The sequence below is a fragment of the Rhinatrema bivittatum genome, chromosome 11, assembly GCF_901001135.1.
Source record: "Rhinatrema bivittatum chromosome 11, aRhiBiv1.1, whole genome shotgun sequence".
NCBI lineage: Eukaryota > Metazoa > Chordata > Amphibia > Gymnophiona > Rhinatrematidae > Rhinatrema > Rhinatrema bivittatum.
This window is the reverse complement of record NC_042625.1, coordinates 62915269-62941086: the sequence shown is the minus strand read 5'-3', so window position 1 is coordinate 62941086 and position 25818 is coordinate 62915269. Positions and strand designations below refer to the sequence as shown.

General features: G+C 41.3%; 1 protein-coding gene across 4 annotated transcripts in view; it reads right to left on the bottom strand.

Annotated features, from left to right (window-relative positions):
• Positions 1 to 315: 315 nt before the first annotated feature.
• Positions 316 to 25818, bottom strand: part of RBM19 (RNA binding motif protein 19) — a 223749-nt gene continuing 198246 nt past the window's right edge. For 2 of the 4 annotated variants that reach the window (XM_029619798.1, XM_029619797.1), the window contains exon 26: positions 316 to 2564. The gene's annotated coding sequence lies outside the window, so the exon portion shown is untranslated. Of the gene's footprint in view, positions 2565 to 8964; positions 8988 to 19843; positions 19866 to 25818 lie in introns of those variants that run through there. The other 2 variants (XM_029619799.1, XM_029619800.1) reach the window with 2 other exon arrangements.

Genomic DNA, 25818 nt, shown 5'->3' with positions numbered 1-25818 from the left:
ACAGATCCAGCAAGTTTCATGTTCATCGTTCTTGCTCTCATCAAACTTCACCGTCTTTGTCTGCTCTTCCTCCTGCAGCGCTGTGACAAGTGAAAACGTGACCCATAAAAATTATCTCAGTTTCTCTCTCTCTCTCACTGCATAATTCCCTGCCCCTCATATCTGGACAAGCCTGGATGATTTTTAACTACAAACTGAGAAATTATCATTTACAAAAAATACCCTCACCATCCGACAGGCTGTCTCCAGGGTGAAAATTAAACCTTCCAGCTTGTGAGCTCTGGAGGGACTTCACGCATTTCACATTCAGTGTGTTCTGTGCTCTCTGGAACCTGCTCTGCTGGCGACATCTCCGGTTTGTACAGACACACTCAACAAATTCAGCTTGCTTTTTCAAATTCCATTTTATAACTTTTGTGCTGAGAGGTTTTTTTTGGGGTTTTTTTTTATAGTGCAAGGCAGAGGGAAGATATGGCTAGAATCAGGCACAAGCAAGGGCAGGTATTGAAGATGTATAATTAAATTTAAACAGCTCCATCAATGCTTGTGAATCCTGACCTGCAGCAGCGCCCTGTATTCCAGTACTGAGACCCCTGCACAGCTCTGCCAATGCATCCAAATCCTGAACCAGACCATTCCCTGGTGTTCCAGTACTGAGACCCAAACAGTTCTTCCAATGCACCGCAGTCCTGATTTAGGACACCTCTACTTCAGTACTGAGACCTGCACACTACTTGGCTGATGCACCCCAAATCCTGAACGCAAACACATCCTGCTGTTCCAGGATGGAGTCTGAAAAACAGCCCTGCCTGTGCACCTCAATTCTGAGCAGCCGCCTCTGCCGTTCCAGTACTGAAACACACAGCTCTGCCAATGCACCCCAATCCTAATCGGGAACACACCTGCTGTTCTAGTCCAAGCTTTATACAGTTATATTAAATTACTTTAATCAAAACCTGTAGTATCCCTTGCTATTCCTGTACTAGAGCTCCACACATAAGTTTGGTAATGTACTTTAATCATTATTTACAGCAGCCCCTGTTATTCCACCACTGGGACTCCATGCAACTGCCAATGCAGCTCAATTCGGACCAACACCATCCAGTAATGGATATGTAAGGTGTTCGATTGACTGTTGAACAACAGTAAATGAGTGCATTATTTTTATGCACATCGTTAGCTATGCCAGATAGGCATGCAAATGCCCATATGTTTATTTATCAAGACTGTCTTGCTTGGGATTGGATGTGAACGTGTTTTAACACCAAGTGTCAGCTGTTCTGTGGCAGAGAAACTCTGAGGCTAAGGTGATGACATGTCTAGTTGAGAACAAAATGGTGATAACGTCTCTAGTGTGAAGATAAACTGAATTATTTAGGCTTGTGACATGTTATCAGCAGATTTTTATTATTCTGATATTTTATCTCCCCCTTTTTTCACCCATCCTTCAAAATGAAATTATCTGTGACTGCCTGTAGAACTCTGACATAGTCCACCATCTCTATGTTTAACACTGGTTTGTCCGGGGGACTGGATGTACAGCTTTGTCTCTGTCTCTCCTGTTACTGGCTATTGGCTGCACTGTTGGTACTTGGCATGACTATTTGAATAGCTTCCAGTTTCTATCTGTACGCAAACTCCTCCTTTAGGCCTTGCTCCCTATCTCCCGACTTTTAAGTCCAGAGAAGTCTGCTGTAGACTAGAAACAGGCAAGCCATGATTGCAGCTCCAACTTTCACTTCCTTGTTTCAGCACTGCAGAGGAATATTACATCCTCTAGTCCCTAATGGGAGTGAAGAGTGGAAATGCCAGTTCTTGCCTCTTACAGCTATTCTGCATCCCTGCTGAAACTCCGTGAATCTGCAATTCTTTTAGACACTGTAGCCAGGATGTGTTGAAGACTCCAGATGGGAAGAGATGCTGTGAAGGGACAGTCCTTGTAGGACCAGCATAGTTTCTTTCAGGTCCCTACCCTCTCAGGGCTCACTCTAAGCACATCAAGAATCCTTGCCCAACTCCTGTTGATCAAAGTACACTGGTACAGTCCTTGGCTTCTTCAGCTAGAAGCACAGATAAGTCTTGGAGGCTGCTCCGTATTTGGTTTTCAAGATATCCTTCAGGGAATAACATTTTTAGAGTGATCAGATGGCTCCCAGTAACGCACAATCTAATGGATTATGGCACGTGCCTGTTTGTACTGAATGTTGCGAGCTCAGCTGCGTGAAGTCATCAGCCCTCTGTGATCTGCTCTTTTAAAATCGGTCTCAGTTTTATATATAAAGAAACATGTAACACTTTGATAATAAAAAAAACAATTATGGCTTCAAAATTTAAAATGTCTGACATTCTCTCTTTCTTTCTCAAGGATGGCTGTCCCGTACTTTTGAAGACTAACGGGTGTGATATGTAATAGACCAGAATCCGAATTCCTGGCATGGGCCATCATCTTTTGGATCCTGACAAGATTCTCTTTTGCAAAGTTCCTAGAATCAGACGACAAAACCATGCTGCTCATTGCTTTAACAGCAAAGGGGTCACCATCCAGAAATACTCAAGAGGCCAACCTGTAGAATTTAAGAAAAAAAATGGATATGTTAAAATAAAAAAAGTTATGGTAACATTCCACCAATTAGAAACCAGTGCTGATAAACCTAGCACAGGCTCGTTCAGACCTCCAGCAATATCAAAGTGCTTGCAATTTCTCTGCCTAATCTCAACCCATATTCCTACCTGTGAAACTCTGTTTCAGAGCAGACACACAATCTGACACCTGTATGCCCCTTGGTGTACAAGCTAATTCTAATTGAATACACACTTAACCAATGTCCAAATATTTTGCTATTATATGTCTGACTTTTTAGATGCATGAACAAAATCTGTTGACCTGTATTGAGCAGCTCCCAATTAACCTCTAGCACTTGAATAGCCCATTTGCCTGCTCTCATTAGTAAGCACCACGTGACATGGGCTGGGAGTGTAGGCTACTGGTTAAGAGTATAAAATTGGTCAACCTGAAGACCCCAGTTTGTAACTTTCTATCACCTTTGGCACTCGGCCTCTTTAAAAATCTACAATTTAACTTTTAAGCTAATAGGGGAAGGAATATTTGTATCAAGTGAATTACCCTGTGCAGGTCTCTGGCACACTGATGCTGTGCTAAAAAATGTTAACTATTTCTATTTGCAAACCCATATCTTAACATTTGGTATAATCTTGACCGAAAATGTAAAATGTAAACCTCTTTTTTTGCCATATCGTAGAAGATAACTGCAGAAACTCTTGGCGAGAAGGGGACCTGGGCTCAAACTCATCATTAACTGCTCCACAGATATCCTACTGTACATTTGATGGACAGGCGTCTTCCTCCCTGGCGCCCAAAACAACGACAGACCCCTGGCATTATGTCTCCTCTTGATATAAGAACTCCAAATCATACAGTTCCTTTCTTCTACAGGATCACAAGGCAATCTACAATCGCGGCACTTCCAAAACTAAAGGCAAATGTAGGATAAACAAGCTGCTGGCACATTTCTGGGCAGGTCCAGGCCTGCAGGACAGATGTTGACTACAAAATGAAGAGGAGAATTCTATAAAGAAAATGAGTAGAAAAGGGAAGTGCGAGAGCGAATATCAGGAAGAAGAGAAGAAGGCAAGAAAGAGAAAATTATGACTGAGAGGTGGTGACAAGAGAAACAATATGGAATGGAAAAAATGAGGAGGAGAGGAAAGGAAAAGACAGGAGGAAAAGGGAGCTACACCACAGTGAGAAAATTAAAGAGGAGGTGAAGATAAAGGAGAGAGAGAGAGCGAGGCAAGAACCAGAAAGGGAGGATGAGAATGACAAGGAAAAAGGTTAAGTAAAAAGAGAGAAAGGAAAGGGCCCATCTGGGCTATGCATTACATTGAAATTGCCCTGTATTAAAAATTCACCAGCCAGTGAATTTTCTAGGGATTTGTAGTAATTAGATGACAAAATGCTGGCAAATCTGAGGCTTGCCGAAGATGTTACTCAGGGGTCAGAGACTCGACACTTTCGGCTGGGTAATTTGTAAGTGTCAATCACGCTCAGTCATCGGAGAAAAGGGAAGGATCCGGCGGCTGAATTCTAACTAACTCAACGCATTGCCCTCAGCTATCCTGTCTGCCAGCAGCTCCTTTATCTAATGCATGAGCAGGACAAGCCTCTCCAAAGGTAGGCAGGCAGAGACGCAGGCTCTCAGGTCCTATTGTAAAGAGCACGTGCAACGGCCTGACCGCATCCAATTCTAGCAATCTGAACCTGCTCCTACCAACCCCACCCAGCCTTGCAATTCTACTTGTATGGCCCTTTGTAAAAGTGCATCTCTTCACATCTCAGCATTTTAGTGCTGTAGATGCTTTTTTTTTCATTGTACAACCCTCCCCCCCCCCCAAACAAAAAAAAAAAAGTTAAATTGGACACTTCAGAAGGGGAATATACAGTAGCTGCAGTGATGGGGGGGGGGGGGGGGATTTGCACAGGCAACTAGACTACATTGCACCAAATGCATGAAGAGGAACGAGAGCCAAACTGAAAATAAAATATTGCAAAAACCCCATATTGGAAAGAAAGACGTTGTCCCTGATTTATCAGGGGGTTTTCCCCATAGTCACTGAATGGGAGAAAACACTTGAGAAATCAGATTCATTATGCAAAAGAAAAAGTAGGAATAGGTATTTTTATTTTCAAATTAGGTTTCACGCGCTGGTTTATTATGATTATTTATTTTTACTAGGATGGCACCTGTTGTGGCTGAACACAGGAATCTTACTGCCATGTCTTTATAATTGACGTTCTGGTGGAACAGAGACTGTCATATTATGCTTCCAGGTTCTGGAGCGCTACGGTCTTATAGCCCGAGCGTTTCAGGAGCATGCATGCAGCCATCTTCGAGGTGCAATGGCTCATAGAAGTACAGACAGGGAGAATGTACAGTGTTTACTACTTTTCCTCACTGACTGAGGGGGAGGGAGAAAAAACGAAGGTTAGAATGGAAATGTGATGCAGTCTTAGTGAAGCATGCAGGAGAAGCTTGGGCATGTCAACAGTCTAAGCTATGCCTTTCTTGGGATGGGTTGTGGAGGAAAATCTCCATCCAATCTTCTGCAGAAAGCTGCACTTATGGACAGCTTTTAATCCATTTTGAGCCAGTTGGTGAATTGCTGGTGACCATTGGAGGTGAAAGGAAACACATATTGCAAAACTGAACAAGTGCTTCTTCCTTTAAGTGAATCCCCCTCCCTCCACCAGTCTACCTCAAAAGGAACGTACAAGAGAGCTCATGAGCAGAACCACAAACACCCTGGCAATGTGTGTGTATTATCTACTGTACTCTATTTCCAATCAGATACTGCATTTACATTTTGTTGGTGGTAGCGATGCAGGGAAAAGAGCAAAGTCCGTGGACCACAGCAGAACGACCAGAATTTCTGCAGGATCTCCATAGCATTAAAATATGCCTACTATACCCATTTCTATACAAATTACAGTCACAGATTTTGGACCTTGTTCCTGTGCACCTCTTTCAATGGCAAAGGAAGTCTACTTCTAGAAGAGAAATGCTTTAGTATCAGTTTTCAAAATTTGCCTTGATGTCTGAAAGTTATGAATACTAGATTGTTTACTTATCTTCTTTCTTTTATGAGTGACAGAAGAGGAGGGATTTGCTAAAATTGAAATGGATTCTTAGATTTACTAAACTTTCCACCACTGTTCTCCTAAGCTGTGTGCATGTGCATTCACACACAGGTCGTGAACCCTGCACACACTCCAAAACAGCGTGCATATAAAATGGCATAAGAGCATATATCTCTTTTCTATATAATTATGCTGAGCTATAAAAAAAAAGACATCAAATTAATTTTATTTGATGTCTTCTCTTTAGTTAAAACAAATGATATGCTGAAATAATTTAAAGGTGAATTTTCAAAACAGTACATGAGTAAAAATTAGCATATGCGTGTAAGTAGCCTCTATGTGCACAGTTTATAAAACACGTGTACTCCATGTTGTATATTTCACTTTTGCACACACATATATACATAAGGGGCATTGCAGAGCAGGTCCAACACTTGCATGCACAAGTTGCTATTCTAAAAGATGCGTGCATGCATAGCTTTTCCATGTGTATTTTTACACCTGCTAATTATCTGGTATAAGTGATGTTAAAATGAGTTTATTGTATAGTGCTGACTGGGTGGGAGGTCTGGGTAAAGTGAGGGAAGCTCAGGCTGAAGAACCAGGAGGGTCTCCATAACCTGTAGAAGGACTGGGCAAGCTGGTTGACTAATTTATTTATTTAAGTTCTTTTTTTATACCAACGTTCATGGCACAAGTCATATCGCATCGGTTTACATCAAACGAAGGTTTACATCGAACGAGATAGGTTACGTCAAACGGAGATGGATTAACTAAAAAACTAGTCAGTTAACGAAGAGGAACGAAGACCGAGGAGGTTATAACTAGGAATTAGAGATACAGAAACTGAGAAACATATCAACATGATACATTAGCATTCGTTATAGTTGGCAAACTGGTTACGTTTCTTTGACGCAAACATGTTTTAAAATTGGCTGACTTACTAAATCGAAACTTACGTGAGAAAGTCTTACATTACGTTCATGCACAAAATATATGCACATATATTTTCAAAGTAGATAGCAAAAGTATGTGTATTTAATAAATTGCTATAAGTGGTTTCAATGCATTGTCTGTATTTGCATGTAGCGTAAAACTAGACATGGCCATATATGCCATCGCATGCAGTTGTTTGAAAATTATCCTTCCTATGTACAATTATTTTCATTAAAACAATTACTTAACACTTTCAAAACCCCAATAGTATTTGCATTATATTTGCTCAAGCACACTTGGCTCATAATCCACAAATTTGAATTCAAGATTATAAAAAGTTACACCAAAAACATTTTTGCACACATAGCTTGTCAAAAATTAGAGGAAACACTGCTTTCCACTTCCTAAAGAATAAAAAAACTTTAAAACAGAAATAAAAACAAGAAAATTCAGGTAGCAATACTTCAGACAGAAACCTTCCCGAGCCTAGTTTCAGTATAAAGACTTGGATGCTTTTCACTGCAGACAGTCTCAATTTGACATTTTTCGCTGCAGCTCCTAATCATTCTCGGCTGTTAAACTGAACCTCGGGTTTTTGGTCACATACAGTACAATACAGCTGTTGGGGAGGGAGGAGGAAATACACAGTGCCCTAAATTTAGGGTTCCTCCATAATTTATCATCCTAGAAATGGCAAATGCCGGCCTAGACTAGCATGAAAAGACCAAGGCATCAATCAAGCTGCCACTGGAAACAAGAAGTGAAACAGCACATGCAATCTAAGGGCGAGACTGGAAAGCACACAGCAAGCACTGCTCTCCCGCTATGCAGGTCATGCTGATATTCTTTCGGCATTACCCAGCAAGAAGCATTTCAGGCTCTCTCTTTACCACATACAGCATGTTCGAGACAGCTGCCCCATGCCTAGGATCCTGATCTCACAGAGTCCAGAAGCCGTCTTTTCCTCACTAGCTGCACTAGATTATGCTCCTGATTTCTGTATGCAGCTCCTCGGAAGAGAAACCATTGCAAAGAATTTTGGATCTGGGAACGCAATAAAAGGAGAAGGCGGAAAACGGTAGGGTGTGATGAACAAAGATAGAAGGGAAGCAAAAGAGCGTCCAGTAATCACACTGAAATCAGCTAGCCAAGGTCCTATTACCACATTGTGCCTTTCATTCTGTATATTCATGTATGCATTTTGTTTAAATATTTATTTGTACATATACCCATAGGATGGGAATTCCATATTTTGAAAGTTTTTTGAGCCCTACTCTCCATGTTGGAAGGAATTTCTAAAATGTGTAAAGATCTCAGCTCTGGACTCTGGAGTGTTGAGAAGGAGATCCCTGGTACTAGGGCTCCTATACTGGAAGGTCAGTATATTTCTAGGAGCCAGATACATCTCCCTAGGAGCGCCAAGTCTCCTAGAAGGCCTATACACCCTGGGCTCCAACCCTCAGATCAAAACAATCATGCCAAGATGCTGAAATACGAGACTCGGGTCCCTGACCTAGGTGGTCTATGTCTGTCTCTTGTACCCGCTCTCTAATCCTGAGACAACACTGATCCTGAGCTCTTGCTTCAGGAGATCCACATACCTGGGACCCATTACTTTCAGACCACCTGTTCCCTCCAGCATCCGTCAACTGTTTGCATGCTGTATGGCTCTTACTGTTATAGAGATATTTCATGCAAAACAAACTCCCTTCTCTCTCCCACTGATGGATTCCCCAACAGAACTGCTTTGTATTGCGAGGGGGAGCTGACATGTACCGCACGCTCCGTCTGGAGTTCAATATTTAGCATCAGGGCAACAGCACACTCTTGTTTGTTGGTAAACATGCCAGCAACCCTGGGACATGTTGCTAAAAGTGGAAAAGCAGCCTGCTATCAGGATGGAGCTTCTCTCTCCCTCCTCCCCCCCCCCTTTCTTCTCACACATCTGTTGTTTACTGTAATGGGAAAAGTTCCACTCATCAAATTCAGGCACCGGGTAATTAACTGCAAAACAACTAAACACAGCTTTTGTGAGCATGGAATGTTGAACTGTCTCCCGCCCGCCTGCTGCTCCTCCCTGTGCATTTCTCCCCTCCTCTCGCTTACCTGGCTTGTGGAGCTGGGGTGATGAGGAAGGAGGACCCACCCAAATCTCCATTTTTTTTTTTTGGTTGCATTCTCCTTTCTCTTACATCACCACATGTCCCGGGCCGTCGTCTGCTAAACCATGAAAGGGAGAAAGCTGGCCAGCACATGGCAGGGTCATGCGTATGGTGGTCCGAGCGAGGGAGTTCTTTGGTGGTTCCCCGCTTGCCTCTTCCTCTTTGCTGTGTCCCCACCAAAGCATTCCTCTCACATCAGCCGGTGCTCACCTCGCTCTTCTAAGACTGCATGTCTGCATTGTAAAAGCATCAGTTCTTTATGAGAAGAGTGAATTAAGGAGCTATTATTCACTCCATTTCATTTGCGACTCCATGCATGCCCTCTCTCTATTACTGCGATTAGTATTACTCATTATTAGCACTGAGGATTTCCAGGACATCTCCAGGAAGATCCATGACATTGAAGGGAGCTAATAACATTTGCAAAGTTGAGAATGGAAGAAATCCCACAGTGTTTAGCCAAGTAGAGAGCATTAAAAAAAAAAACCAACAACAACAAAAGGGCCGGTCTCACTGAAATGCCCAAGGGAAAAATCTAAAATAGAGCAGGCCGGTAAAACAATGTTTGGAAAATCTCTGAAAACTTTACTTTTTTGGCCGAGCATTTTCCTCCTATTCCTTTGAGCTTCCAGCTTAAACAGAGCCTGCTTCTCTTGGGCCACGGTGGCATGAGTCTTCATTCAGAATTATGCCCTCTCCCCACCCACCAGCCCTCCCCACCAAGGGCTGTGAATGCCATCTCTGCAGTGTGCTCTGGTCGGACCGGCCTAGGAAGCAGAAAACCCGACACCCTGGTCCTCAGGCTGGTCCAAAACAATGGAAACTTAAGCACATAGGAAAGGGAGCCCGGAGATACAACAGCAGCTACAAGAAAAAGAAATAAACAGCAGAGCTGGTTTTATAAGGACTGAAGAGGACCATGTCCTATTAGGAGGTACTGACAAAGAATTAAAGCAATGGAGTATGAAGAGGGCAGAAGAGGGAGCAGGGATGTCGAAATGGGATGGAGAAATGGGTTTAAGGAGGAAGTTGGAGGGTTGGGAGCAAGCAGTGGTGAAAGTAATAATAAGAAATACAAAAGAGGAAGAAGGCAGCAGAGTAAAAGGACTGGGGTTCGTAGGGAAGAGGACAGACCATGAGAATGTCTTTAAAAAAAAAAAAAAAAAAAAAGACGAGAAGGCAAAAGTGTGCGAGTTAGAGAAGGCAGCAGAAGGAAGATGAGAATCGTTTTTATGGTTAAAATTATTAAACAACTGTAAGGTTTGGTAATGGAGTCATAAAGTCATGTAAAGCTGTATAATGGAGAAGAGAACATAAAGGGTGCTCCAGTGGGAGCAGGAATGTTATTATCCCATTACCGTGGGTAAACTGAAGCACAGGGAGGTAAAAACTGACTTGGTTAAAGTCATGCACAGGCAGAGAGAGCGGTTACACCTCCCTCTAAAGGTTTCCTTTACCAGTACCGACTGCACTCCATTCAAAGTTACCTACTACAGTGCCTGGAACATCAGGCACAAACATTCTCAGTCCTTCTGGAGGATAACACGACTATCGCCCAATAATTCTAAACAAAAGGGATTCCACAACGTTCACGGTGACCAGCTTCGATTAAAGCAGTTTGCTGGGAAGCAAGAAAATAGAAATGAAAGAAAATCACTGTCGGCAATGCTACTTTATTGTATTAACAACAAAAAAAATATATATATCAAGATGGGTAGGATGTGTGATGGAGCGCAGAGCAAGGAATCATGAATTAGAGAAATTCCTCTTGATGGTTTTCTACAAGACATTTTACTGCCCCATGGTTCAATTTAGCCAGTTTTATTCTAGCATTAATCCTTTTTCTCTCTTTCCCTGGAAGCAGTCATGCTGCTGGATGCGTCAAACTTGCAGCCAGATTCTTCCACCAAAGAGGTGGCTGCACACATACAATGGAGGTGCTGCAGCTGCACAGTGCATTAGAACTGTGATAAACACATTAGATAAATCAAAATTAGCACGTTTTCTTTTGGTCCATACTTAACTGATGAACCCTGTTGTAATGGAAGGAAGCTGTGTTTGTTTAAACGGCGAAAGAATAGAATGAACTTCCTTACATATTGATTTACCCAGTGTCTGTGTGCCAATAGCACATCTCCAGCCTGGGCATTCTGCCATGAGAGAAATCTGCAGATTTCTCAAACTGTTGACCATTTCCCCTCGTTCCATCTGTCGTTTTCAGAGCAGATCAAGCGGCGTTAGCCTGGGGACATGGGGGGAAACAGAGTGCAGGCACAAAGAGGAGATGTGGGGCCTTTGTGAGATGAAGACATGGTAAGGGGATTTGTTTAACTTTCAAGAGGAAGGTCACAAACTGCATCTAAACTTCTCTTCCCCAGACACCAAAATGAAGGTCACTGATTAGGTTAACGTGGCAGATGCCAGCAGATAAGGACCAACTGACCCATCCAATCAGCCCAGTTTACTTCCAGTCTACACTGCTAAGGATATAACCCAGCTGCCAGTAAAAGAAACCTGAGCACTCACAGCACATATTTCTCCTCCTCCATTGATTCTCTATCATCCAGAGCATACAATTTCCCATATTTAATCCAACGCTCAGCCTCATGTTTTACAGAGTTGTACAATAAAGAGCTATCAGAATGAATGAAGCTGCTGCACAAATTTCCAGATGCCTGGGCTCCCATGACCTTGCTGGATGGTACTCAGCCACTAACCAACCCGCTGGTAACAAACTGGTTGGTTTCTGGGTTGTAGGTTACTGGTTCCACCCTATCTATCCCATGGTCTGCGGTATCATTAAGTTGTGTTTCCTTCATCTGCCCCCTTTTTTTCCTTATTACCTTGCTGGACAGTACTCAGTCACCACCAGTTTTGTAGGCACTGAGTTGCTTGATTCTGGAGGAGTTGAAAGTTGACAATTCCAACCCATGGCCTGTTATAGTGCTAGGTCATGTTTTCTTTTTTCTGATCTTTGCTTTCTATTTATCTGCTCTCAAGAGAGGGAAAGATGATTTTTTTGCAATACTGCAACCTCCCAACCCTGTTCCTACCACTAGTCTCTACGGACAGGGATCTCCAAAGTACTTACATGCTTCTGAAAATTGCTACAAAATATGCCATTGAAGTGTCAATAAGTTTTACCTTCACAAGGGCACTTTAAACATGGAAATGGGTTTTTGAAAACTTCTACTATAGTATGTTACATTTACATGCGGAGCTCCTTTGCAAATGACCTTTCCTATCTGTCTCAAACAGGCTTGAATTCTCTCACAGTACTAGTTTCTACCACTTTTGCTAGTAGGTTATTCAAATCATAAGAACATAAGATATTCCATTCTGGGTCAGACCAAGGGTCCATCAAGCCCAGTATCCTGTGTCCAACCAAGTCACAAGTACCTAGCAAGTACCCAAACATTAAATGAACAGATCCCAAGCTACAAATCCTTATTGATTAATAGCAGTTTATGGACTTCTGCTCTAGGAACTCATCCAAACCGTTTTTAAACCCAGTTACACTAACTGCTGTAACCACATCCTCTGGCAATGAATTCCAGAGTTTAATTATGCATTGAGTGAAAAAGAATTTTCTTCAATTTGTTTTAAATGAGCTACTTGCTAACTTCAAGGATTGTCCCCTAGTCCTTGTATTATCCGAAAGAGTAAATAACTGATTCACATTTACTCATTCAAGTCCTTTCATGATTTTGTAGTCCTCTATCATATCCGCCCTCAGCCATCTCTTCTCCAAGCTGAACAGCCCTAACCTCTTTAGCCTTTCCTTCTAGGGGAGTTGTTCCATCCCCTTTATCATTTTGGTCACCCTTCTCTGTACTTTCTCCAGTGCAACTATATTTCTTTTGAGATACGATGACCAGAACTGAACACAGCATTCAAGGTGTGGCCTCATCATGGAGATATACAAAGGCATTATAACATCCACTATTTTATTCACCATTCCCTTCCTAATAATTCCTAACATTCTGTTTGCTTTTTTGACTGCTACCGCACACTGAGCTGACAATTTCAATGTATTATCCACTAAGATGTCTAGATCTCTTTCCTGGGTGGTTCGTAAGATAGAACCTAACATCGTGTAACCACAGCAAGGGTTATTTTTCCCTATATACATCACCTTGCACTTGTCCACATTAAATTTCATCTTCCATTTGGATGCCTAATCTTCCAATCCTTCAAGGTCCTCCTGCAATTTATCACAATCTGCTTGAGATCTAACTACTCTGCATAGTTTTGTGTCATCCACAAATTTAAGCACCTCACTCGTTGTGCCCCTTTCCAGATCATTTATAAATATATTAAAAGCAGCGGTCCTAGTATAGATCCCTGAGGCACTCCACTGTTTACCTTTTACCACTGTGAAAACAGACCGTTTAATCCCACTCTCTGTTTTAACCAGTATGCAATCCACAAAAGGACAACGCTTCCTATCCCATGACTTTTTAGTTTTCTTAGAAGCCTCTCATGAGGGACTTTGTCAAACACCTTCTAAAAATCCAAATACACCACATTTTCCGGTTCACCCTTGTCCACATGTTTATTCACCCCTTCATAAAAATGTTGGAGATTTGTGAGGCAAGGCTTCCCTTATGTAAACCCATGCTGGTTGTGTTCCATCAAACCATTTCTATCTAAATGTTCTGTGATTTTATTCTTTATAACAGTTTTCATGAGTTTTCCTGGTACTGAAGTCAGGTTTACCGGTCTATAGTTTCCCAGATCTCCCCTGGAGCCCTTTTTAAATATCAGGTTACCCTCCAGTCTTCAGGTACAATGGTCCATTTTAATAATAGGTTACAAATTTTTACTAATAGTTCTGAAATTTCATTTTTGAGTTCTTTCAGAACCCTGGGGTGTATACCATCCAGTCCGGGTGATTTACTGTGCTTCAGTTTGACAATCTCGTCTACTACATATTCCAGGTTCACCATAATTTGGTTCAGTTCATATGAATCATCACCCTTGAAAACTGCCTCCGGAATGGGTATCTCCCCAACATCCTCTTCAGAATACACCGAAGCAAAGAATTAGTTTAGTCTTTCCGGAATAGCTTTATCTTCCCTAAGTGCCCCTTTAATCCCTCAATTATCTAACGGTCCAACACACTCCCTTGCAGGCTTTCTGCTTTGGATATTTTTAAAAAAGGTTTTTATTATGATTTTTCGCCTCTGCAACCAACTTCCTTTCAAATTCTCTCTTAGCCTGTCTTATCAATGTCTTGCATTTAACTTGCCGGTGCTTATGCTTTATCCTATTTTCCTCTGATGGATCCTTCTTCCAATTTTTGAATGAAGATCTTTTGGATAAAATAGTGTCTTTCATCTCACTTTTTAACTATGCTGGCAATCGTTTGGCCTTCCTTCCACCTTTCTTGATGCATGGAATACATCTGGACTCTGCTTCTAAGATGGCATTTTTAAACAATGTCCACACCTGTTGTACACTCTTTACCTTTGTAGCTGCACCTTTCAGGTTGTTTTTTTTTTAACTATTTTCCTCATTTTGTCAAAGTTTCCCTTTTGAAAGTTTAGTGCTAGAGCCATGGAATTACTTTCTGTCCCCCTTCCTGTCATTAATTCAAATTTGATCATGTTATGATCACCATTGCCAAGCGGCCCCACCACAGTTATATTTCTCACCAGATCTTGGTCTCCACTGAGAACTAGATCTAAAATTGCTCCCTCTCTTATCGGTTCCTGAACCAATTGTTCTATAAAACTGTCATTTATTCTATCCAGTAACTTTATCTCTCTAGCATATTCTGATGTAACATTTACCCAGTCAATACTGCACAACCAATTTGGTTAACTTCTCTAATTTCTCTTAGTATTTCATTGTCCATCTCATCATTTTAGCCAGGTGGATGGTAGTATACTCCTATCGCTATACTCTTCCCCAACACACAAGGGATTTCTACCCATAAACATTTGATTGTGCATTTAGTCTCTTGCAGGATCTTTATCCTGTTGGACTCTATGCCACCCCGGACCTAAAGCACCACCCCGCCACCAAGTTGCTCCTCTCTATCATTGTGATATAATTTGTACCCTGGTATAGCACTATCCCATTGGCTATCCTCCTTCCACCATGTCTCTGAGATGCCAATTTAGTCTATGTTATTATTCACTTCTATACACTCTAACTCTCCCATTTTACTTTTTAGAATTCTGGCATTAGCATACAAACATTTCAAAGTGTGTTTTTTGTTTGTATTAACATTCTACTTTTCGGTTGTCAGGGATAATTTGGAATCTTTTCTTATTATTGGAACCTCTCTGTTGGGATGCCCTAACTCTAATGCTTCATTAGTATCCTTTGAAGATACCGCCCTCTGAACCATAGGCTACTGAGTGACTGTCAGCTTTCCCCTTTGTTCTAGTTTAAAAGCTGCTCTATCTCCTTTTTAAAGGTTAGTGCCAGCAGCCTGGTTCCACCCTGGTTAAGGTGGAGCCCATCCCTTCGGAAAAGACTCCTCCTTCCCCAAAAGGTTCCCAGTTCCTTACAAAACTGAATCCCTCTTCCTTGCACCATCGTCTCATCCAGCATTGAGACTCCAGAGCTCTACCTGCCTCTGGGGACCTGCACGTGGAACAGGGAGCATTTCAGAGAATGATTCCCTGGAGGTTCTGGATTTAAGCTTTCTACTTAAGAGCCTAAATTTGGCTTCCAGAACCTCCCTCCCACATTTTCCTATGTCGTTGGTGCCCACATGTACCATGACAGCTGGCTCCTCCCCAGTACTGTCTAAAATCCTATCTAGGTGATGCGTGAAGTCCGCCATCTTCGCACCAGGTAGGCATGTTACCAGGCGATCCTCACGCCCACCAGCCACCCAGCTATCTATGTTCCTAATAATTGAATCACCAACTATGATGGCCGACCTAACCCTTCCATCCTGGGCAGTAACCCTGGGAGACACATCCTCAGTGTGAGAGGACAATGCATCACCTATGCTATGGGATCATTTCCTGCCACACCAGGTTTAAGCTCTCCAACCAGGAGACCTTTGTCCTCATAGGCAGCACCAGGGTTTCCAGATGGAGTTGGGACTTGGCTACTATGCCCCTGAAGGTCTCATCTATATACCTCTCTGTCTGCCCCAGCTCCTCTTGTTCTGCTACTCTAGCCTCCAGAGATTGGACTCAATTTCTGAGAGACAGGAGCTCTTTGCACCGGGTGCACACATACAACCTCTCACCAACAGGTAAAGAATCATACATGTGACACTTGATGCAAAAGACTGAAAGTCCCCCCTTGCTACTGGACTGCTATCTTCACCTTAATTTTGTTCAGTTCCTAGTTAAGTTTAGGTTCCTATGGAAGTAAGGATGTGTACAATTTAAGTCCTTTAAATTTATTAGTGTATTCACTATTTATCTGGTAGTGACCTACAAGGGGATGATTAAACTCTTGATAAGGCCTGGGGCAATCCTGTGTTTCAGTTAAAAGGCTAATTTTTTTTTTTTTTTTTAATTTATGTGAAAGTGTCTCCTACCTATAAATCATCTACCATCTTCTCAGTAAAGAACTATTTTCTCAGGTTTCCTTTGAACTTTTCTCCTTCAAACTTCATATCATAACCCCGTGTCCCTTTTCCTAGGGAAAAGGTCACTTTCCGTAATTTATTGAAGCCTTTCAGATAGTTGAATGTTTCTTTCATATCCTTCCTTTCCCTTTTTTCTTATAGCACAGGAGTCCCCAACTTGAGTCTTGAGGGCCACAGCCCAGTCAGGTTTTCAGAGATTTCCTCAATGAATATGCAAGAGATCTATTTGCATGCATCCATATTCATTGTGGAAATCCTGAAAACTCAACTGAGTTGTGGCTCTTAGGTGTCGAGTTTGGGGACCCCTGCTCTAGTGAGTACCTTATGAATATATTAATCCTCTTTTTCCAAGGTTTGTGTTGCAAGCTTTGTATCATTTTAGCATGAAAATGAAAAGCATGCATAAATTCATTAGCTACATATCATTGAGATGGACAAGAACTGGAAAATGTTTAAACAGGGAAAAAAGAAGAGTAAAAGTAGTCAACCGGTGCAATAAAGTAACTGTGAACGTTAACTGTACTCTTGGTTTCACAAATAGAGATATCAACAGGAAAAAAAAGGGTAATATCGTCCTTGAATAGGTCACTAGTGAGATTCCACCTTCAGTACTGTGTTTAGTTCTAGAAGCCATACTTTTTAAATGACATTGAGGACCTGATTTTCAAAGTGACTTACATGTATGGAACTCTGTTTCCTTCATATAAGTGGCGCATCTGAAAATGAACCAGGAGAGGGGTAGGGGAAGGGGTATCCAGTGCACACAAGAGTTTCACATGCACTGTTACGCATGCTGGGAACAGGCATTCTGGAGGTTGGAAACTGGAGATGGACATGACTAATGTGCATAATTTAATATTTTAAAAAGCAGGTATAACTTTGCATATGGATAATTCTATGCGCACCCAACCAATTAAGAAAGGATTTTCAAAACAAACTTATACACTAAGTTCACTTTATTTAATATCACTTATGTTCTGTCAATCCAAAAATCTCATCAAAGTCTGTGTGTACATCCTACATGTGGGCTTTACTGCTCTGCAGAGGGTTATAAAATTTCCCTCTGACAGGACCGATGCGATTCAGAGAAAGGCTAACCTAACCATGTCGAAAACAGCAAAGAGTGCCAGACTGTCCATGAACAAACCTTCTCAAGGGGAAGGCCAAAGATTTACAGATACTTTATTTCATACATGCCAAGAAAAATGTCACAGACTGTGTCTATGCCTAGTTTTGTTTCTTTCCACCAAAACATTAATATTCTATCCCTGCCTAACCTTGCCCCCACATACAATCAGGCTGTGTTCAAGCCTAAACCTTTTTTCCTGCCATCAAGAAGTTATCTACTAAATTCATTCACAATAAAAAAAACATCACAGACAAATATAAAATGGAGATATTGAAAATAAATATATATTATTAAACCAATTAAAATAATTTCATATTCAAAAAGGAGGCATTAAATCCAAGTAACAAATAAATAACCCTTAAAGTATAAAATGTAACATGTAATTTACTCTAAATTGTAAATTAAATTCTAAACCTATTCAAAATAAAGAACAGGTATAAAGAATAATATATTACCAATATATAAATAATAAAGACAAGACGCATTAAAATCAAGCCCCCTGCATGAAATAGCATGGGGCATTTTGGTTTTCCCCAAGTCCTTGTGATCTCACAGTAAGTGTGACTATTTCTTCCTATATTTTTAATAAAATGTAATTTTTGTCTAAATTGAATGCCTCAAGGCAGATTTACAACCTATTGCTATCCATGCCAGACCTTCCTCCCACACTGATGAGAGCAGGGTGTGCTACTTTGCAATTCTTCTATAAGGAAGGTCATAGAGTGTTCACACCTATTTCTTCCACCTTCCACTAAAGATGAAACACAGAAAATGCATCCATGTCTCTCAAACTATCCCATCAAGGGAAACCTCTAAAATTTGTATTGTATCCCCATGGAGAGGAGGGTCACAAGACTGCTCTCTCAACAAAACAAGAGGAAGTCCATGAATGTCCACGTTTAAAAGTCCCACTTTACACCAAACACAATGCCTAATGCTTACTTTACAAACTTTGGGAAAGTTTAAACTATGCTCGTGCCTAAGCCTTAATCTCCCCACCAAAAAGAATAACAAAGACTTCTACATCTCTACCTATCTTTGCACACACAAAGAGAAATTTGGGCAGCATACTTAGTTCACATTCCATAAGATTTCTCATCTTCCTTCAATCACCATAAAAAAATAATTGTCCAAACCTGTAGTTTGAGGATTTAATTTGAATTCGTTAGACTAATTGTTGCCTTCCTTCAATCAAACTAACCATGCTACAGGTATCATCATGCACAAATCTTTCCATCTCTCCCTATAAAAGCTTGCCACATGTTTCCCAGCTAGAAAGGAACCAGACTAGTGATCATCAAAAGTTATCAGTTTGTTATCTACTTTCCTCCACTTTGCAGGAAGCGTATCAACTGTTGAGGATGGAAGCACCATAGGCACGTCTCACTGATCATTGTGCGCACTGTCATTGGAACTTGGTGTTATGCATAGTCTAGGGGCAAGCAGCAATCTTATGCTGTATCTGCTCTTGCTCGCGGTGCTTCTATTCATGGTGGTGCCATTGGGCAGTTACTGCATCTCTGCACAAATGGCTACACCCATCTTCTAAAGTCTTGGGGGGGGGGGGTCTTCTTCTTTGTGCACATTCATCTTATTTCATTTATTTTTGAGCCCTGCTAGTTTTCAGATTTTGCTGATTCTGATCACATGGGGCGCACAGATGCTGTTGTCTATGTTTGTTGATTCTCACTCTTCTTCACTCTACATCTCTCGGCTGCTGCCTCTTTGGGGGTGAAGCTGGCCTTATTGTTTTCTTTATTAGCCAATTTGGATCCTCATTTACAGCGAATTACCCCAGCTGATTATTATTCATGAATAGAGGAATCTGAAATCTCAGTCTGTGTTTCGTGCTTTTCTCTCTGATTCTATTAGAGAGATAGAGAGAGGGCACTGGCCTGGGAGAGGGTGGGGGAGTCTATCACAGAGCAATAAACAAAAAAAGAGAATAAGAGGTTCCTACATGCTCCATCACAATTTCCTTAGCATAAGTTTTTCCTAGTTATGTTTAGGTTTTCTCATTGAATGTTATAAACACTAGGATTGTACTCTTGTTAAATTTAAACATGAAATCCTGTGTTTTCATATATAACCATGAAAAAATGTCAAGACGACAAGGAATTTAAAAGTAATTAAATTCATATTAAAAATACACATAGTGCCTTTAAGTGCATATAAAAATCACGTTTAAATTTTTTTTACCCAGAGTGACAGAGAATATGATGGCACATAAAACCACAATTTTCATCTTTTCTGCCCACTTTCACCTTCTGCTGCAGTATTGCTCCTTGACCTCTGGCTTTAGCTCATGTCCCCACTGCTAAGGATAACCTGTGATTATCCCATCCTTCCTTGAATTCTGATGCATGTTTTGCTTCCATCTCCTCCATTGGGAAACTTCCATGAATTCACTGCCTATTTCTGTGCAGAAATAGCCTATATTAAGCTAAAATTAGGATTTATAATTATTTTCATATTGAAAGTAGTATTTTTATTATAAATGTGTTTATATTATACTTTATTACAGTTAGTTTCTAAACTAAACAGATTACATGGTAGTGTTTGTTATCTCAAATACATTTTATTTCTGAAAAAAGAGATGCAAGAATTTCTGTCCTCGGAAAAAAAGAATTGGAAGCTGTGATTCGCTTTCTATTCACATTTTTTGCAACAAACTGATGTGTGTAAGACAAAGAGTCAAATTATAATATTTTGTAATTACATCTGAGAATTAAATTACGTTTATTGCTTGTCGCATAAAATACACATTCTTTATAAAGAAATGCCCAGAGAATATTAATCTATTTTTCCATCTGTCAGCGTGCATTCTTTTATCTTTAGTAACAGAGGGGTCAACAAAAAGTCTAATTTCTCTTCTATTCACATCTTTTACAAAAAAAAAAAAAAGCAGGAAGCATGCAGCCCATAGATTTTATTAAATGTGTTTATAGCATTCTTTATTATGAATAGTTTAAAAATGCACGCACACACACACACACACACACACACAGATTAGAAAAAACAAAAACTGCTTAAGGAATTCTATACATAGTATCAATGTTATTTCAAAATACATCTCGGGTCGCTTCAAACACCTACAACAGTTTTCATTTCTGCAAAAATATACAAGATCATCACTGAGTTTTTTTAAAATAGGAGGTGTGCTCTCTTTTACAGATTATGCAGCCTCATTTGATCTTTATTACCGTTGGGCCTAACTAGTTGGCTTAGAGCAGCCTGGGAGTCTTCTGCGTTTTTGACAGACTTGATCAGATCCATAACCATATTTACTACCTTGTTGTAAAGCTCCAATATCTCCATCTTATATCTTACCAACACCAATACGCTTATGAAACGCTCGAGACACAGGTATTTCTCGTTCTGCTTTATTATCACTCATTTCTTGGGTGTTGAACAATTTCTGCACCAGTGGCATCTCATAAGAACATAAGAAATTGCCATGCTGGGTCAGACCAAGGGTCCATCAAGCCCAGCATCCTGTTTCCAACAGAGGCCAAACCAGTCCACAAGAACCTAGCAATTACCCAAGCACTAAGAAGATCCCATGCTACTGATGCGATTAAAAGCAATGGCTATTCCCTAAGTCAACTTGATTAATAGCAGTTAATGGACTTCTCCTCCAAGAACTTATCCAAACCTTTTTGGAACCCAGCTACACTAACTGCCTTGCCCCACCACACTCACTCTGAAGATATTCAGACTTGGTGGCCCCATTCCTATCCATTCCAATACCATAAGAAAAAAAGGTATTTTTGGCCTGTCTAGGATAATCACTTTGTAGTCTTGAATTGTCCAAATTTACTCTCTATGCATGTTAATAATGGTGGAAATCTAATGCTCTTGCCGTCTGAGCTATCGCGGTTTTAGCTAGAGGCAAGACCTTTAAAACTGTTGAAACACTTTTCTTTCAGCATGTCTCTGGTTTTGTTGCATGTCAGTTATTGTTCCCTGGTCACAATACAGCCTGACAAGTTGGTACTCAATATCGCCTTTATGACACAATCCAGAGAGACAAAGAAAAAAGTTAAAAGGTTATAACATAGTAATGCCATCGCCCTTAAATAAAAATATTTGGAAGTGTTTTGCAGTCTTACTTATTGTATGAAACAGCACTGTTTCATTTCTTAAAAAAAGAAACATTTTATGTATGTTTGGAAAAAAGAAGGGCTGAGAAATCTTGGTTTCCCTACATTTTTTTTTTTTTTTAACAACTTCTTGTACATCTCTGTTTTCTAAAAACCTTGGCTAAAATGTGCTGTAACTTCACATACCTCACTTTATTTTCACAAGTTTGCTTATGTTCATGTTTAAAACAAAAAATAAAAGAAATAATTAAACAAACATGAAGGAAGGAGGAGGGATTGGTTTATGATTGGAGGTGCAATACTGCTTCTGGCCTCTGGATGGCGAAAAGCAGAAGGTTCATGTGGGCATTGCTACATCAAAATATTCTAAGAACTTTTATTCTTCTAATTATTATTACCCAACAAAAACTGCAATTTTTTTCCTCCTTTTCTACACTTCTTGTGAAAGGCATGTCCAGACATATTTAGTCTTTCAAGTACCAAAGAATACTCCCCCCTTTACTTTCACAAGTTTGCTTATGCTCATGTTTAAACCAAAAAAGTAAAAAAAGTAAATATACCAATTAAAATAAAAGTACTGTTTCTGGCCTCTGGATGGTGAAAAGCAGGGGGGGAGGGGCTGTGTGGTAGTTTCCATAGTAACTACCCAGGAGCAGGGTTATGGCAGATGTCAACAAAGGAGTGTGACCAGGGCAGGAAAAAGGGGCTGGACTTGATCAGGAAGTGAGCACTGGTTGGTTGAGAGGAGAGTCAGTGGGTAGGGCTTGACAAAGAAGTGGGCATGGCTACCTGTCAAAACAAAGTTTTGACAGTTGCTATGCCCTATAACTACTACAGTGTGTTTGTGAGAAGATAACTGCACTTAAGGCGATGGAGCCAGATGGGATATATCCAAGGGTACCCAAGGGAACTAAGAGATGTGCTGCCATCTCCACTGGCTGACCTTTTCAATGCTTCTTTAGAGCCTGGAATAGTTCCAGAGGACTGGAAAAGGGCAGATGTGGATTCTATTCATAAAGGTGGAAGTAAGGAAAGGGTGGGAATTACAAACCAGTTAGCCTGAACCCTGAGGTGAACAAACCAATGGAATTGCTGCTAAAACAGAGGATAGTGCAAGTTTTAGAATCCAATGGATTGTAAGATCTGAGGCAGCATTGTTTTACCAGAGGTAAATCTTGTCAGATGAAGCCAATCAACTTCTATGACTGGGTGACCAGAGAGGGGTTAAGGGAGAGTGCTAGACTTGGATTTCAGCAAGGCCTTTGATACAGTTCCACACAGAAGAGTTCTAAATAAATTGTGTGTCCTTGGTATGGATCCTAGTGTGACTGACTGACTGGATTAGAAACTGGCTAAGTGGGAGGTGGCAAAGGATGGTGGTAAATGGAATTTTCTCTGATGAGGGGGTGTTACTAGTGGTGTGCCTCAGGGATTTGGTCCTTGGACTGGTTCTTTTCAGCATTTTTGTGAGCGACATAACAGAAGGAAAAGATTTCTCTTTTTGCTGATGATACAAAATTGTAACAGGGTGTACAGCCAGGAAGGTATGGAAAACATATGGAGGGATCTAGTGAAGTTCGAGGAATGGTCTAAGGTTTAAGCAGCTAAGATTTAACACTAAAAAAAAAATGCAAAATATAGGATGCAAAACCCCAAGGGAAAGGTACAGTATTGGAGATGAAATCCTTCTAAGTTCAAAGGAAGAGGGGATTTAGAGGTAATTGTATCTGATGTGGTTAAGGTGGCCAAACAGGTGGATAAAGTGATAGTAAAAACCAGAAAGATGCTTGGCTGCATAGGGAAAGCAATGGTCAGCAGAAAAAGGGAGGTGATATTGCCCCTGTATAGGTCCCTGGTGAGAAATCACTTGGAATACTGAGTACAATTCTGGAGACCACACCTTCAAAAGGATATAAACAGGATGGAGTCGGTCCAGAGGGTGGCTACTAAAATGGTCAGTGGTCTTTGTTCTAAAGCATATGGGGATAGACTTAAAGATCTAAACATGTATACCCTGAAGGAAAGACAAAATAGGGAGATATGATAGAGACATCTAAATACCTCAGAGGTATCAATGCACAGTAGGTGAGCTTTTTTCAATGGAAAGGAGGCTCTAGAACAAGAGAATCATGCAATGAGGTTGAAAGGGGATAGACTCAGGAGTAATCTTAGGAAATATTTCTTTATGGAGAGGGTGGTGGATGCATGGAACAGCTTCCCAATGGAAGTGATGTTGACAAAAACAGGAGTGGAACTCAAGAAAGCACAGGATAAATACAGGAGATCTCTCAGGAAGTGATGAGAATTATAATGCTAAATTAATTGGATGAACGGGCAGACTGGATGGGCTTTATGGTCTTTTTCTGCCGTAATGTTTCTATATGTTTTTATATGAAGTGGAAAAAAACATCTGCATGCCTCATCAACCAATGAATGCACACACTGTCAGAGTTACACCTGAAAGAGGAGATGGCAACCTCCAAGCAACTGCAGTTTGGGTGCAGGGCCTCTTGTTTGAGATTCCCTAGCCCATGAAGTATGGATAGAGTAAGCTGTGCCAGAGAATATCGGCATAACTCAGGTATCTGGACAGTATGGGTCATTTGGGATGCAAAGGGGATGGAACCATCCCCTCAATAGTTAGAATAATACCCAAACATGACACTGATTAGCAGGTGCAGTGCAAAGTGAAAACATGCGTGTTTTTCCCAGCAGGTATCAGAAAAGACACTTCCCTCACTTGGGAGAAATCCTTACATGTTGCTGGTGAGTGGATTCCCACAAGAGGGAATCCAGTGCCAATACTGGAGGAAGCCAGAGTTCGGGACAGCTCCCCTCATGCCACAAGGTATCTCAAATGCCTGGTAGTGCAAATTGGTGGCGTGAGTATTCCCTCCCCAATGGACTCCTGGATCCAGTGGGATAGAAAGAATAGCTGATGAAGAAAGCAGCCACCCAGAGAAGGGAGAATGAAAACAATCCCTTCCCCGAGTAGAAAAACAAGGCACCGAGAAGGAACACCTACTAAGGTTGCTTTTCAGAAGCCAATAGCTATAACTCTGATATCCCGAAGGAGGTGAAGATCTCAACTTTAACCATGTTGACAGCATATGTGTGTGATCTACACAGAGGTACTATCAGGCTCTAGGCAACAAAGCCCTGATCCCGGAATTCCCTATTCTCCATGGGAGAGTGGGACACAGTTGCCGATGTATGCCAACCCCCCTTCACCGCAGTATTCTGTTGGCGATAGAACAGGTCGCTGGTGGCTGAGCAGTTGAACACCCATTGACACCATGGCAACTAGGTCTCAGGACTCCAGCGAAAGCGGTCTAGTAAACCCTCGCTGCTCCTCTCCCTCCCCCCAGCTCCCCATAAGAGGCCTGTAAACAGCTGCTCTGAGCTATACCAATCAAAGGCTTTGCCATCAAGTTGGCATAACCCCTGCAAAAGAAAAGTACTTGCAATGGTTTGTGCCCTGGAAGTTTACTAGTAAAGAGGATCCAAAGTGTAAGCCTACATGGGAGGGGATACAAAAAGGCCTGTCCCCTCCCTCTGGGAGAGGTATCCCAATGCTTCAGTCCTGGGATCCACCCCAAAAGGCTGGCTCCTAAGTAAATAGGGGCACATTCTTATCTGAAAGGTCAATGACATCTTGGAGAATTGGTGACTGCAGTGCACTAGCTCTTGATACCTTCTGTCCACACACCAGAGGGCACCGAGTAACAGTGATGAGTCTGTACTTAAGGGTGTAAGGCACTGCACTGCCTTACACCCATGTGGCGGTGCTCCACTTTGCTGCTGGTGGTGCACTTGCACCTGATGTTGCAGCACCAGCCCTGGTTCCACACTGGCATTGCAGCCCACGTTAATGGTGTAGCATACTCCACACCAAGGCATGGACTGACAACTGAGCTGCCGGTACCTGCATCACCATTTTATAATAGTCCATCCTGGTTCACAGAAACTAATAAGATAATTGTCTTTGGCCTGTAGAACTGTACCTGGAAATGTGTTAGGTATAATTCAGCAGAACCAAACCCAGCTGCCACACTGTGAATCAACATGCATACTATTGCACTGTGTTTCCAAGAAAGACATGGAGCAGCAGTTACAACCCTAAACAGAAAGCATGGAGGGGAGGGCCACTGCACAAAGCGGCAACTACAGCCCTAAAAACCTTGTTTGGCAGTCTGGATGGGCCACTTCTGTCTTTTTCTGCCGACATTTACTATGCAACCACAGTCCTCAGTTGGGTACCAAGGACG